Genomic DNA, 15,362 nt, shown 5'->3' on the forward strand with positions numbered 1-15,362 from the left:
TGAAGTGTTTCCATGCAAAGCAGCTGTATGTTGTGTATGAGACATACATCCCACAGAGACATAGAAGCTTGGAGAAGGCATAAATATGTTTTATTTCACTCTGGCCAGATCCTCTCAAGAAGGATTGAGCCGTTGTGAAGCAGTGAGAGCTCTGGGTTTTTTTCTTGTGAGTTTTGCTTAGAATCTACACTCAAAAGGGTTTGAAGCAGGTGTTGTGATAAGCAACCTAGTGAATGTCAGTAAAGATCCCTTATAGAAGTAATGAGGTCCATTAGAAAAGTCAAGGTTGTGTTAAGTTGGCCTGAGCTTGTCAGGCAGGAAAGGGAGACTAACAGAAGAGGAAACAGGAATGACACAATGTTGCAGTTGACCAGTATTCCACCAATGCATATTGCTGCTGGGATGATGCCTCCCACTGCCTCCACTGGGTCTGATCCAGACACATTCAGCCTCTCCTTTTGAATACTAAATCTAATTAAACCCAGCAGACTTCTCATCTTTGCCAAGCTGTATACTGCTCCATACGCAGGTATTCTTTCAACCTATTACATCACATTATCCCCATCCTGCTGTGGCCCTCCATCCCCCCTGACTAACTTTTGCTTCCTTCTCCCAGAAATTATTTGTGCTCTTGATAATTGAACTGCTTTGCAAGTTTAACTCCTTAATTATGCATTTTCTTTATTTCTGTCTTAACTGAAAATCAGCTGTCTATTGAGTCCATCTGCATGTCCTACAGCATGATCTGCTGCCAGGATAGCAGGTGAAATCTGTATTTATTTCAATTTCCAATGTTATTTCCATCATCTTGTAAAAATCTCATGTGTTCTACATACACCACATTCTATTCTTCTGTGTTGCTCTTATCTATGGATTCTGTGGGCTAAAGACTTGTGTACCTGGCCTTCTCCTTATTCCATATACTGTCACTAGCTACGGGATTCCACATCTATGTGTAAAATATATCCAATGCATAGATCTCTGTGTTTCTTACTTATCTGTAGTAACTTTCACATCCTCTACACTCTCTTGTCACAGTCAAATTATTGTCTTCAACCAGAACATCTCTACCTTTTATCCTCTTATAAAATAGAATCATATTCTCCACACAATAATTCCAACTATATTTCTAGTTTCTTTACTCATATGTTATTCTTTCACTTGCTCTTTAACTTTAGAAAAGCTTTCTGCCCTTCATTTTCATTTAATCTGAATTTATAGGCTTTGTCTTTCCAACTTAGGCTTCATAGTCAATCACTCAAACAACTCGCCTACTGGATCCCAGAAATATTCACAGTTGCCTGAAGATTCTAGTGTTTCATTTACCTTATTTTCTTTCTGTTTGTTATTTCCCCTGTTGGTACTCCTCCAAATTTTTTGCCTGGTTAATTCATACTCATCCTTCAAGACTCAATTGCATTCTAATGGCTGCTTTCCCAGACATTTTGTCTCCTTCCTTCTCCCCTATTCTGCAGAAAATCTCCTCCTTCTGTGCTCTTTTGGTACCCTGCTATTTCCATTCCAAAGTCCTTATCGCTCTTTAATAAATTCCATTTAGTGATCTGTCTGTCTCAATAGACTGCAAGATTCATGAGTTAAATATCTTGTCTGTCACAACTTTAACTATATTCTGAATACATACTTCTGTTCTTGGCACAATTTCAGTACTCAGTACATTCTTAATAAACCAATCCTCAAAATAACCACATCTTTCAAATGTTCATGCCTTTTTTTATTTTCCACTTAGCCTATATGACATTTTCCTCTATCCACTTCTTCAACTGACTAAACCTCAGCCCAGGTTATACCTCTTCCATGAAGTCTTTTCTGATCTCTCTACCTTTCTCTGGTCTCCCACAACAACCAATACATCATCATGTCATTTTTCATAAAATATTGTAGTCCAACTGTTGATGACAGACATTTTTTCTCCATAAAAGACAGTGAATTATAAAGAAGAAGGACTATAACTTATGTGTATATATTTCCTCATGAACTAGAATGGGATCTAGCCCAGAAGGCCTCAATAAATGTTGATTTAAATGTATGCAAAATTATGTATATAGTATGCAGACATTTTCTGCACATTCCCAAATATTTGACTAGATTATTAAATATCTACATTTTTCTGTCTCTCCTGTTTCTATAAATGTTAACATTTCTGATTGCCTAATTTTTTGGCTCCTCACTTGACTTTGTTATCTTGCCTGTCCACCTGATTTCTGAAACATCCTCTCTCTAGACTTTCACTCTTAACATGAAAGTCCCAAGTCCTTAAACCTGAATCCAGTTTGCAGTTAAATTTGCTTTTACTCAAATATCTGCAACAAATGCATTTATTTTGGTAAAGACAGCAATATGTAGAGATTAATGCCATAAATTTTTTTACATTAAAAAATATGTCTTAAAACCTGACACCTTTATGAGGATCTCTCTTACACTAGTCTCAGTGGAAAGAACAGTGATCAAATTCTCTGATGCCAAGACCCCTGTGTTAGCTCTAATGGGGAAGAGTTTCAAAGTCTGCCAAATTCATCAATGTTCCAAAAAAATCCCATCTGGGACCCAGATGGAAGGCATGAGACTATGATCAGAGTCCCCAAGGGTTTAGATATGGTATGTGTCAGCCTCCTTTGCTAGAGATCAGGGTCAGCACTGTCATGGCCTTCACATAGAGTTGACTAGAGAATTCTTGAGCAACAAGTAATACCAGACTTTTCTTTAAAGGCGTAAGCTCTCAGGGGAATTGGCAGGATATTGTTAAAGATCTTATTTTAAATATATCTGTTCTGTTTGATTCTGTCTTGAACCCTGCTTTCACAATGTTTGCTTTCACTCCCTTCTGCCTCAGAGAACTTTCTTCAGTTGGGCTAGCTGTTGACTCCTCTGGCTTCTAACCTCAAGCTATCACCCCTTGTAGTTTCCACCTTGGTCTTAACCATAATCTGCCAGTTAATCAGAGAGAGCAATAGCTAAAAAGACAACAGAATAGCTGTATCTCCATGAAATTCGCCAACACACAACACCAATAACAAATGCTGTAGTGAGCTACACAGAAGAAGGTAATGCAGAAGGAAATACAGGTTTGAAGTATCAGTAATTTGTAATAACTAAAAATGGATAAATTACTAGCAAGTACATAAAGCAAAAGAAAATCACCTAGTTTTTTAATTGTTAAATTATTTTTAATGGTACTTAACAATTTTTTAAAATAAAAGTGATTCTGATTGCTCATGATAATGATTGGTGAGGTTTTCCAGCATATGAGTAGATGGTCATATCCAACCCTTAGTCTCACTCAGTAGGTCAGGGATAGAGCCTCAAATCAAGTGGTAATGTGAGACAATGTGGTGTAATACAAAGGTAATAGGGTTTGGAGTAAGACATTTCTGCCTTTAAACATCAGGTTGGTTACCTACTAGTTTCATGTGATCTTAGATAAGTCATTTGATCTCAATAAATTTTAGTTTTCCAGTCTGTAAAATTGGCATCTTATTGCCTATTTCAAAAAACAAAACCAAAAGAGTGGTTTAAATAAAATACAAGCATATTTCTTTCTCATATTTATTTCAGTGGCCTTCCAAGTCTTATGGATCCATATATGACCACAGAGTCTACAAATACTCTAAAATGCTATGCAAAGCTACATGTGTGTGACTTATTTTCAATATATGCTCTACCTTATTCTAAATGCTTAATAAACATTAACTCATTTCATCTTCACAAAAACTCTGTTAAGTTTGTACCATTTTTTAACATGGTTCTATTGCAAATGACGTAACTGAATCACAGAGAGATGAAGCGACTCTTCCAAGGTCAGAGTGTCCCGGCGGAACTCGGTTCCAAATTCAGGCAGTATGTCTTTAGAGTCTACATGATTAAACTATTGCTGTATGCTACTCCTACACTACTTGTGGCTTGAATCCAGAATTTTAATTGGATTTTTAAAGGTTTCCATGACATCAAATAGGGCTAAGAACTCAGTCTTAGGGGAAGGATACATAGAAACTAGTAAGTGTACTAATGTGACACATGCTATAATAAGGATTTATGGCTGGTGCTATGTGAGAGAGTACTAATAAGACAATATTCAAGTATTAATGAATGAGTAGAAAAAGGGGAAAATACAAAGAGAATATTATTCTATCAACATTGAACACAAGTATCAAATTTTAGTTTCCAAGGATACTATTCTTGTGATTTAGATTGCAGGATAGCAAAAACACAGTCATGTGATTTTATTTTCTAAATATAATTGACATTCCTAGGCCACCGTGGTGTTAATATCATTTAGCATTGGAAGCATTGGAGTTGGGAGGTATGTGGTATTAAAGACTGACTAAAATGAGACACCAAGCTGTATGATCACCCATAATATGGTTTTAACCCTGGTACCAGGCCCAAAAACCTTCTACTACCAAGGGTCTTATCATAAATATTTCTCTTACAATTTAGGATTGTTGCTGCATCAGACATTTTGGGTTATTCTAGGCTTTTGTTGAGCTTGTATTCTACAATGTTGCTTTGCTTTTCTATTTTTCTTGTGTAAAACATTCTCAGATACAGGAACAAAGGGTACGCATCATGTAAGGATGTTGTTACTTTCTGTGAAGTTTACCCAAGAATCAGGATATGACTTAGATTGATGTTTTTCTTTTATCTTTTGTGAACCTGTAGTCTTAATGGCTACATTTATACATTTAATGAACTGAAACAGCCCACATATTTTTGAATGTATTAGCTTAGTAACACAACTGTGTTTTGGTAGTAAAATATATATACACATATATACAAAGAGAGAATATTCTTATTTCTAATAGATATCGAGAAATGAGGTGACATCAGTTTAACCTTGTAATTTTTCTTCACACTTTTTCATTCTTTCTACCTTTTGCAAAACCACAATTTCTTTGTGATATGCAATTAAATAATTATTCACAACACAATTCAATAATTAACTCAGGCCTTGTTTGGTAAATATTTTCAAAGGTTATTTTATAAAGTACTGAGTTTAGTACGTTCCTAGATTTTGGAATTCTTCATCAAGTAGAAAATGTAGATTCAAAATTAATATAGTTATCATTTTTTGACATGACTCATTCATTCAAAAGGCATATCCTAAGCATGGATTGCATGGAGGGCAATATGGAGAATAGAGGAAAACCTCTAAGAGACTCTTACAATCTAGTTGTGCCGTCATGACACACCCACATGTGAAATAGTTCAAGACTAACCTATAGCATGTAATTAAATACAATCTTGGGTAAGAACCACAATGAGTGACTTGGGTTTTCATAGAGTGCAAAAAGTTTGAAGAAACAGTGAGTGAAAGAAGTAGAATTTGCTCTATCATTTAAAATTGGTAGAATGTGAATGCTAACAGAAAAGAGAGGAAATTATTCCAAGTGTGTGGGGTTGTGTAGGGGTGCACTGATGCCTTTTAGTTGGCCAACCTATGCATGACCAAGCTAGACCTTGGGCATCTAATAAAAAATAGCTTCTAACACTTATATAATAATTACCTGCCAGACATTATCTAGGTAATTTACATGGCAAACTCATTGAATCCCATTGATCTAATCTAATCATTACACTGATGTAGAGACTAAGAACATGCCCAATTGACAACTAGAAAGCGTGGGAGCTGGGAGTCAAGTCCATATAGTCTATCTTGACAGTCTGTGCTCCTCTTAACTGCACCTCTGGCATTTCTCACACCTTTTGGTCTCAGCATCTCGGTTCACTGATAAAGATATCTGAATGTCCCAAGGACCTTTTATTGTTGTGAGTTATGCCCACCAATCATTTCCATCCAAAAAATGAAAATGAAATAAAAATGCTTATATACTAATTCAGAGAAATAGAGAACAGATTCAGGTTGCCAGGAGCTATGCTTAATTATTAATTCATTTACTAACAAAAATACAGAAATTGAGAACAGATTCAGGCTGCTAGGAGGTATGGTAGAGGAAGGAAAATAGGTGTGGCTATGAAAGGTCTCTATCATTTTGATTCTGTATATTCCACATCTTGATTGAATCAATGTCAATATCCTGGCTGTGATATGGTCCTACAGTTTTGCCAGATGTTACCATCAAGGTAAATGAGATAAAGCATGTGTATGATCTTCCTGTCTTATTTCTTTCAACTCATTATATGTGAGTCTAAAATAAATCATCTAAAACTTTTAATTAAAATAGTTATAATAAAACCATTACATTTCACACATACAGAACATTTTTATGGAAATAATTATATTTTACAAAAATAAATTATTGAGAAAAGTGCTATGACTTCATATTATCACAAATCTCTTTAAGGCCTTGCTTAATAGATGGTTGGACCTTCATATCTGCTTCCACATTCAGCCTATTGCAATATCATGTCATGGAGCATTTGAAACACTTCATACTTGTTAAAGAAAAAGAATAAAAATGGCATGAAAGATTTCAGTGCTATGGAAAAGTTTTGATTTTTTGGACCCTCTAGAAAGATCTGAAGGACCACCAGTCATCTCTAGACCACACTTTGAAAACAGGAACCCTATACTATAATGTTTCCTGACATTAATGTTTGATGCTGACATAATATTAATTATGCTAATATTTCTTCTTTAGCTTCAAGACAAGTATTGCTAAGTTACTCCCCAAGTCTCTGGTGAAGTGTTTGAATGCAGCATTTCTTTTATAGCCTGACAGATCTAAAACCACCCAAATGAACACATAGTAAGCAAAACAAACTGTTCGAACTCTTGCAATTTGCTTGCTCCCTCCCTGCTGAAAATTTCTGGCTACCTTACTTCAAAGGGAACACTGTGTGAGAAGAGCATCTGCAAGAAGAAGATAGCAAGATGAATATGGCAACTAAAGAAACTTCGACTTGAAATGTTTTGGCAAAATGCAAAGATACTTATGCACTGGGACATAGTGTCATTGGGAAGGGTAAAGTCATTCTCAGCAAACTGACACAAGAACACAGAATCAAACATCACGTGTTCTCACTCATAGGCGGGTTTTTTTTTTTCCCGATTTATTTATTTTATTGTATTTTAGGTTTTGGGGTACATGTGAAGAACATGCAAAATTGTTGCATAGGAACACACCTGGCAGTGTGATTTGCTGCCTTCCTCCCCATCACCTACATCTGGCATTTCTCCCCCTGCTATCCCCCCCAGCTCCCCACCCCCCACCGCCCCTCCCCAATTCCCCCCAACTGACCCCAGTGTGTAGTGCTCCCCTCCCTGTGTCCATGTGCTCTCATCGTTCAACACCCGCCTATGAGTGAGAACATGCGGTGTTTGATCTTCTGCTCCTCTGTCAGTTTGCTGAGAATGATGGTTTCCAGGTTCATCCATGTCCCCACAAAGGACCCAAACTCATCGTTTTTGATGGCTAGGCGGGTTTTGAACAGTGAGAACACATGGATACAGGGAGGGGAACATCACACACTGGGGTCTATTGGGGGAGGCAAGGGAGGGACAGCAGGGGGTGGGGAGGTTGGAGAGGGATAACATGGGGAGAAATGCCAGATGTAGGTGACAGGGGGATGGAGGCAGCAAACCACATTGCCATGTATGTGCCTATGCAACCATCCTGCATGATCTGTACATGTACCCCAGAACCTAAAGTACAATTAAAACAAACAAACAAAAAACTGGAACGCTACAGTTGGCAATGATGTCAGAACACCTTAACCCATTTGTCTTTTCTTTTACCTTTTGCCTAACCTGCTCTTGTACCCTACCACTGGATAAAGTTAAAGAGAAACTCTGACATTTGAAATAGGCTATAGATCTGAATCAATCACCACTTTTAGCTTTGCGGTACATTTAATCTCAAACTGTTCTTCAAATGCTCACCACTAAATTGAGGAATTTTCTCTTTAACTATGGCTAATGTCAAAGCTAGAGAATTGGAAACTTTTAGTCAGAGTACAAACTGTCCCATGTCCCTTGTGTTTCTGCTTCTTCTTAATGGATTTCAGAGTGACATTCTTTCCTTTTTTCCAATCTATCTGGCAGCCTGTACAACCCATAGTTTCTGGTCCATCAAAAGAAAAGGGATCAGAATCATCTGGTTCTGACCTCATCCTATGTCTCTGTCAGCACTTCATTTGTAATATATTCTTTGGGTTCAAAGTGAAATTCTAAGACAAAACTCATAGGCTAGTCAGCATCTGAGAACTTCACTTTAATATCTTTCAAGTGCTTCAGAATAGGTTCATCATGTTCCTGAACCACTGCAGACTTCGAAATTGGTCACTTTTTACATGAGCATATAATCCCAAGATCAGTGTTATACCTTACTGGAGAAGCTATTGAAGATGATGATGATGATGATGATGAATAAGGTAAAGAAGCAGATGAGGAAGGGGAAGAAGAAGGAGATGAGGAAAATGATCCTGACTATGACCCAAAGAAGGATCAAAACCCAGCAGAGTGCAAGCAGCAGTGACGCAGGACGTATGTGGCCTTGAGGAAAACCTGCACTGGTCTACTTTCTGCTTCCCTGGAAAGGATGAATTTACATCATTTGACAAGCCTATTTTCAAGGTATTTGTTGTTTGTTTGCTTGTTTTTGTTTTGCAGCCTAAAATAAAAATTTCAAATACACACAAAAAAAGCTACGGAATTGACAATGTGTAATAAAATGTTATAAGAGACATCATGAATATAGTAGAATTAAAACAAAACTGGATCAAATGAATATTAAACATTCAGCAGAGCTAATTGGAAAAATTCAATCAATTAATAGCATAAGAAATTTGAAGACCAGAAGGAAAAAAAGACTCTGAAAGTTTAATTTTGTGGATCGAATTAAATTAAGATGGATCATAATTAATTTTTCCTTTGCAATTTATAACTCAAATAATTTTCCAAATTTAGTTTATATCCCTGAAACAGGTATTCCTATAGTTTTCAATTTTCATTTAAACGAGTTTAATAATAGCTACTGTTAATGGAGGGCATAATATTTGTCAGGAACTTTAACACAAACGTTTTTACATTCTCTCTATTTTTCATAAAATTCCTGAAGAAAAAGTGTAGTAACTCCTATTTTGTAGCTAGGAAAATTGAGGCTCAGAGCTATTAAGTGCCTTGACCAAGATCAGAATGTGAGAACGTAGAGGAAATAAGACTCAAGATTCAGGCCTGGATTGTTCATTTCTAAAGCCAAGGTATTGTGTTGCTTCCTCCTTATATTTGTGCATTTCAGATGACTTTGAATGGGGCTTTATACAATTTTATTAATGTATGCTACAATTCCTAGCCCTTCTTGATTTTAAAGGTATAAATCATTAGTTGCAAAATAATGTTATTAGGTCCTTTGATGCTTTATGATCTAAGATTTGACCTAGGTTTGTTTTAACTCCTTAACTTTTATCTGTGGGAGGTGTTTCAATTGCATTAATGAAGTATCAGGCACACAAATTTTATCAAAGAGTACTATCTATGGCAGAAACCCTTAAACATGCAAACAGCAGCCATTCTCCCTAGTTTTCTAAGCCAAAATTCTACCTAGCAATTATTATGAAGTACATACTTCAAAGGAAAACACTTCCAGAGCTGTGGCAACATAATCGCCTACTAGGGCTGCCATAACAAAGTATTACAAACTGGGTAGATGGAATAACAGAAATCTACTCTCTTATAGTTTTGAAGGCTAGAAGTCTGAAACCAAGGGATGGATTGGGTCCTCTTTCCTATGAAAGGCCCTAGGGAAAGATTACTCTTTACCTCTTCATAGCTCTTGTGATTGCTGGTATTCCTTAACATTCCTTGACCTGCAGTGGTATCATTCTAGTCTTTGCCTTAGTTATTATATCTTCTTCTACCTGTATGTCTCTGTGTTTTAATATGCCATTTTCCTCTGTGTGTGTCTGTGTCCCCACTTTCCTCTTCTAATGGACACCAGTCAGTTGATTAGGTCCCACCCTAATCCAGATGAACAAATTTTGGGGAAACACTAATCAAACCACGGTTGACAGCTCAGATAGAGGAGAGAAGGCCCTCAAGAATTCATACAGCATTTGTTTCTTGGAAATTCTAGGAGTGGGCTCTAAGACCCTTGCTATCATTTCATAAATATCCTTGTTTGCAAAGAAAATTAGTTGTTGAGTAATCCCCATGTCAACTTTTGTCACATTAAGATAATCACCATTTCCATATTCTTCATAGACATGTCTTTATCTGAATAATTTGATTCTTGGTTCATAATTGTATCTCTCTCCACTAGAAACTAAGCTGTTTGAAGGACAAAAAGAATACCTGGCACATAGATACTCCATAAATGCTTGGTAAATGATTACATGGATGTTGAGATGAATTCTGGCTTTTAAAATGTGACTTTGATTAGAGTATTGGCCCATGCTGTTCATTCTACCTCCACTTATTAATTCACCAAATATTTTACTGATCATATGTTATTTACTAGGCACTGTATTTAACACTGAGGACACAACTGCAAGCAAAAGGATATTTATATTCCCATATAGCCTAGAATTTGCAGGTTTATGTTGATTGGTCATTGACACTCTAAAGAACTGCACATAAATAAAATATTTGCAGGGAAGCTACAATACATCTAGAATTATGGTTTGTATCATGGGTATGTATGTAATCCTGAGACTTAGTCCTTGTCCATCTACTGCTTAGAAACCACCTTTGAATACAAATCTAAATAAAAGAGCTAAATGATGTGAAATCATGCCTGTATTCAAAGTGACTAAAGAAAAATAGACATAGTCTTACTTTTTGGTGAAAATGGGACTGGAAGTTAATATTCTGACTAGGCAGAGGGAAAAGAGATTGGCATTCCAATCCCAAATGCCCATCAATGATAGACTGGATAAAGTAAATGTGAAACATATACACCATGGAATACTATGCAGCCATAAAAAAGGATGAGTTCCTGTCCTTTGCAGGGTCATGGATGAAACCAAAAACCATCATTCTCAGCAAACTGACACAAGAACAGAAAACCACACACTGCATGTTCTCACTCATAAGCGGGTGTTGCACATGGACACAGGGAGGAGAACATGACACACCAGGGCCTGTCAGGGGGTGGGGGGCTAGATGAGGGATAGCAGGGGCTAGGGCGAAAGGGGAGGGGTAGCATTAGGACAAATACCTAATGTAGATGACAGGATGATGGATGCAGCAAACCACTATGGCATGTGTACAGCTATGTAACAAACCTGCACATTCTGCACATGTACCCCAGAAATTAAAGTATAGTACATTCTAAAAAACGAGTATCTGAGAAAAAAATGGAGAAAAAACGAACAGAAATATACAATACAATCAATTAAAAAGGTGACCAAAATTTTAATGTATATGCGACATCATCTTTCATGCAATGTCTCAGTATTTTTTCCAAACATAAAGCCAGATTAATTCAAATTAACCCTCTTAAGAATATTTATCAGTTTATACTTCCTTCTGAAATTAATATTTGAATGGAAAATATATTAATAACAACTATCCTACTGAAGTTCACGATTCCACCACAAGATGCTCAAATTTAGGCAAATTCTACAATTATAAGACACTACCAGGTGAGTATTTCAAAGTATAAACTACAGGTAAAATCTAAAAATAAATAATTAAAATATTTTATAAAAAAGACACAGTAAATATAAATTAATTAACTCAACCTACATATTTTTTTAAAGTACCTACATAAATTAAACAAAACAAGAATGAATGACTTTTAATAGATTCAACTTCTGTCCTAATTTTACCATTTAACAGGAGCAAGATCTTAGATGGGTCATTTTGTTCAATGATGACTTAAAAATTTAAAATACCACCTTAGCTCCAAAGTGCAAAAAACACTTCATGGGTTTTTTTCTTATGAACCAGAGGTGAGGGAAAATAAAATTTGAGAAATAAAATGATACAGCCCCTCACACATATTAAGACCCAGAACATGCCTAAATTTCTAATGATTTAAGTTAGAATCATCTTGCCCTGAAAGATACCCCTTTATATCTTATTCAACTCTTATTCCATAGCACTCTACCTCAGGTGGGGCAGGGAATCTCGTGACACTCTACCTAGACCACAGGATAAAAAACACAACCCGTCTTTTATGTGGTACCAATTGATTAATACCTAGGTATGCACAGAATTGATTTTAAAGTTGAATAAACAGTATTTCAATTAAAGGAAATAAAACTTAGAAATTACATGCTTAGTCAACACAAGTTTAATTACCTTATTTACCTAGTGCATTTCAAATTAATTCCTGTTGGTGATCAATAGAATACTTTCTATTTGGTGTAGAAACCAAATAAATTAGGCTAGTACCTTGACAGTACAAACAATTTTGGTGGTTGTAAAGAAAAAGTTTTATATACAAATTAGTTAAGTAAACCTTAAAATCTGTTTGTAGCAGTGGGCTGCATCTTTGAACTACCTGTGCTAGGATGTGAATGTTTAATCCTGCTGGCCCAAGCTCACTAGAGGGTTGCCACTCGCTTTAAAGCCAAGACTAGCACCGTCACTGCTATGGAGAGTCACAGCCAAAAGAGTGAAACATGGACAAGCTCTTTTATAAGAATTTTAATAGCTTTTGTCTTAAATTTTCTTTCTTTCTAGGTGATACCACTAGCATTATAAATAAACAATATTGATTGTGAGGTAGCCACACAGTTTTAAAGATGCTCTTAATGAACACTATGGACAGTTAATGGTGTAGCTAGTTGATACAATTTAGCTTTTTTCTGTTTGATTGGAAGGAAAAATAATCAGCAAAATAACAGTATATCTTAAGCTTGTTTAGAAGTCAGCATCCAAAGTAAAAGAATTATCTATTTTACTTGACATCACTGCCATCTTTTGATATTCACCTACTCTCTTCTCAAAGAACTTAATCTTTCCTTCCAGTGAAATGTTCTCCACTAAGTCTTAAAACCCAGTTCCAGCATAAGTCTCCCACAAACTCAATGTATTACTTCATTAACATACAGTTTCACTGGCAAGTCCTCAGTGAGGAACTCGTGTTCTATCCTAGTAGCCTTGATAAGTACTTATTTTATTATCTGCTCTGATGGTTTGTCATGATATTTGGAAAATTATAAGAAAGTAGAGATTTCCTTCTGGATGGCCCAGGAGGTGGGCCTGTCCAAAGACATTCAGCATTGGGAAGCTCTGAAGACTGAGGAAAGATATTTTATATCCCATATTCTGACTTTCTTTGCAGCATGCGATGGCATAGTTGATAAAAACTTGGTGGAGCAATGCGTCCAAGAAGTTGAGGCTACAGAAACCTGCTTCAATGGCTTCCAAATTGCTATGGAAAACATCTATTCTGACATGGATAATATCTTTACTGACACATGTTAAAGACAACAAAGGAAGAGAGTTTCTCTTCAATGCCATTGAAAGGATGCCTAGTGTCAAGAAGCAGGCAAATTGGGCCTTGTGTTGGATTGTGAACAAAGATGTTACCCACGGAGAACGTGTTGCAGCCTTTGCCACAGTAGAAGGCACCTTCTCTTCCGGTTCTTTTGCATCGATATTCTGGTTCAAGAAACCATGACTGATGTCTGGCCTCACATTTTTAAATGAACTTATTAGCAGTTATGAGGGTTTAACAGTTTACCCTGTGACTTTGCTTGCCAGAGTGGCTGTGTTTTAATGTTATTCAGGTAATGCATTCGGGAGTAGAAAATATTTGGTCAATGACTTGGAGAATGTGAGAGTCTTAGCAATCTGAATACCTAGGGGAGGAAGAATGTTTTTAACAGAGGGAACAGCAAATGCTGTCTCTAAACAAAGGTTTGTTTGACTGGTCTTTTTGATAAATAGCAAGAAGGCCATTGTGTCTTATGCTGAGTGGGGATAAAGTGGAAAGCTGTAAGGGATATGGACAATGAAAAATTTATGACAAAATTCTAAAAGCCCTAAAGGCAATTATAAAAATGGTGGTTATTTTTTTGAGTTGGGTAGCTAGAAAAGAAATCTGAGCAGAAGAATGACATGAACATATGTATATTTGTAAAGGATCACCTAGCTAATGTGCTGAGAATAGACACTGGATAGAGTTAAGTACAGAAGCAGGGTGACATTAGAGATGCTATTACAATAATCCAAGAAAGAGAGGACAGTGTCTTGGTCTAGGCTGGTAAGAGTGGACAGATGATAAGTCGCCATATTATGTACATGATTTGAAGCCAGAGGCAATATAATTAACTGATGGATTAGATGTGAGATACTAAAGAAAGAATGAAATTAAATATGAATGCCTCCCAGGATTTTGAACTGAATTATTAGAAGAATAGTATTGCAATTAGTTGTAATAGCCAAGTTGGGGGAAGGATCTTGTTGGAGAGGAAATTTCTGGGGTTTAATTCAAGATCATACTTGGGTCTTCTCATCATTAACTTTACAGTGTAAAGGAAGATAATCATTAAATGATTTGCAAAATATTTGTAGAATGAAACTGAATATGCAGAAATTCCCAAGTGTGTTAATGAATTATTAGCAAATAAACAAGAGTATGTGCCCTAGGCTTTGCTGTAATCAATGAGTGTAAACTGATCCACATCACGAGCCACATCATCTCGGTATGATGAAACTAACAGAATGATTAAACAAAAGGTTGAGACCATAACCAAGCCCAGTAGAGTTTGTCATTGCAAACATATCATATCAAGAGACAGTTAAAAGAGAAAACCAAGAGCTCACAGTAGAAATGTTACATATGATAGTATGAACAATGAAGCAGTAACTTTCACAACAGCATGTGAAAGAGTGATACAAAATTACAGTCCATAGATGTGGCTTTGACCTTCCAGGATACTTTTGATACGCCATAAAAAAAGTTTAGCTGTTACACTTTAAGACAACTAAAAGGGAGATAAAATTCTGAGAACTAAAAAGAAGAAGCAAAAATGCAGGAAATCAGTATACTGAAGAGCTATCTGCACTCCCATGTTAGTTGTGGAACTGATCACCATAGAGAAGATTTGAAAGCCAACTAATTCGCCATCATCAGATGAATGGATAAAGTAAATGCGGTACATATAAACAATGGAGTACCATTCATTTAGAGTATATCATCATCTTCAAGAAGCCTAATCTATCTGTCTCAGGTGGTAGAATATGGTGGTGAGGATGTGTAGTACGAAAATTTCTGGAGACTATTGGTCTGCACTGGACAAATATTTTTTAAGACCTCAAAATTACAGGATATTAAAGCAAAACTGGATGAGTAGGATCACAACAAGTTATAAAGTGTCTGCAAAGGCAAGGAAACAAATAGCAAAATGAAGGGAAAACACACAGAATGGGAGAAAATATTTGCAAACAACACATCTGACAAAGAATTAATTAGCAGAATACATAAGGACCT

The 15,362-nt window shown here is 36.2% G+C and overlaps 1 pseudogene; it reads left to right on the plus strand.

The window, feature by feature from the left end:
* The first annotated feature begins 2,586 nt into the window (after nucleotides 1-2,586).
* On the plus strand, nucleotides 2,587-13,660 carry LOC108292524 (annotated as a pseudogene).
* The last annotated feature ends 1,702 nt before the right edge of the window (nucleotides 13,661-15,362 follow it).

This window comes from Cebus imitator, unplaced genomic scaffold, assembly GCF_001604975.1.
Source record: "Cebus imitator isolate Cc_AM_T3 unplaced genomic scaffold, Cebus_imitator-1.0 Scaffold493, whole genome shotgun sequence".
Lineage (NCBI taxonomy): Eukaryota > Metazoa > Chordata > Mammalia > Primates > Cebidae > Cebus > Cebus imitator.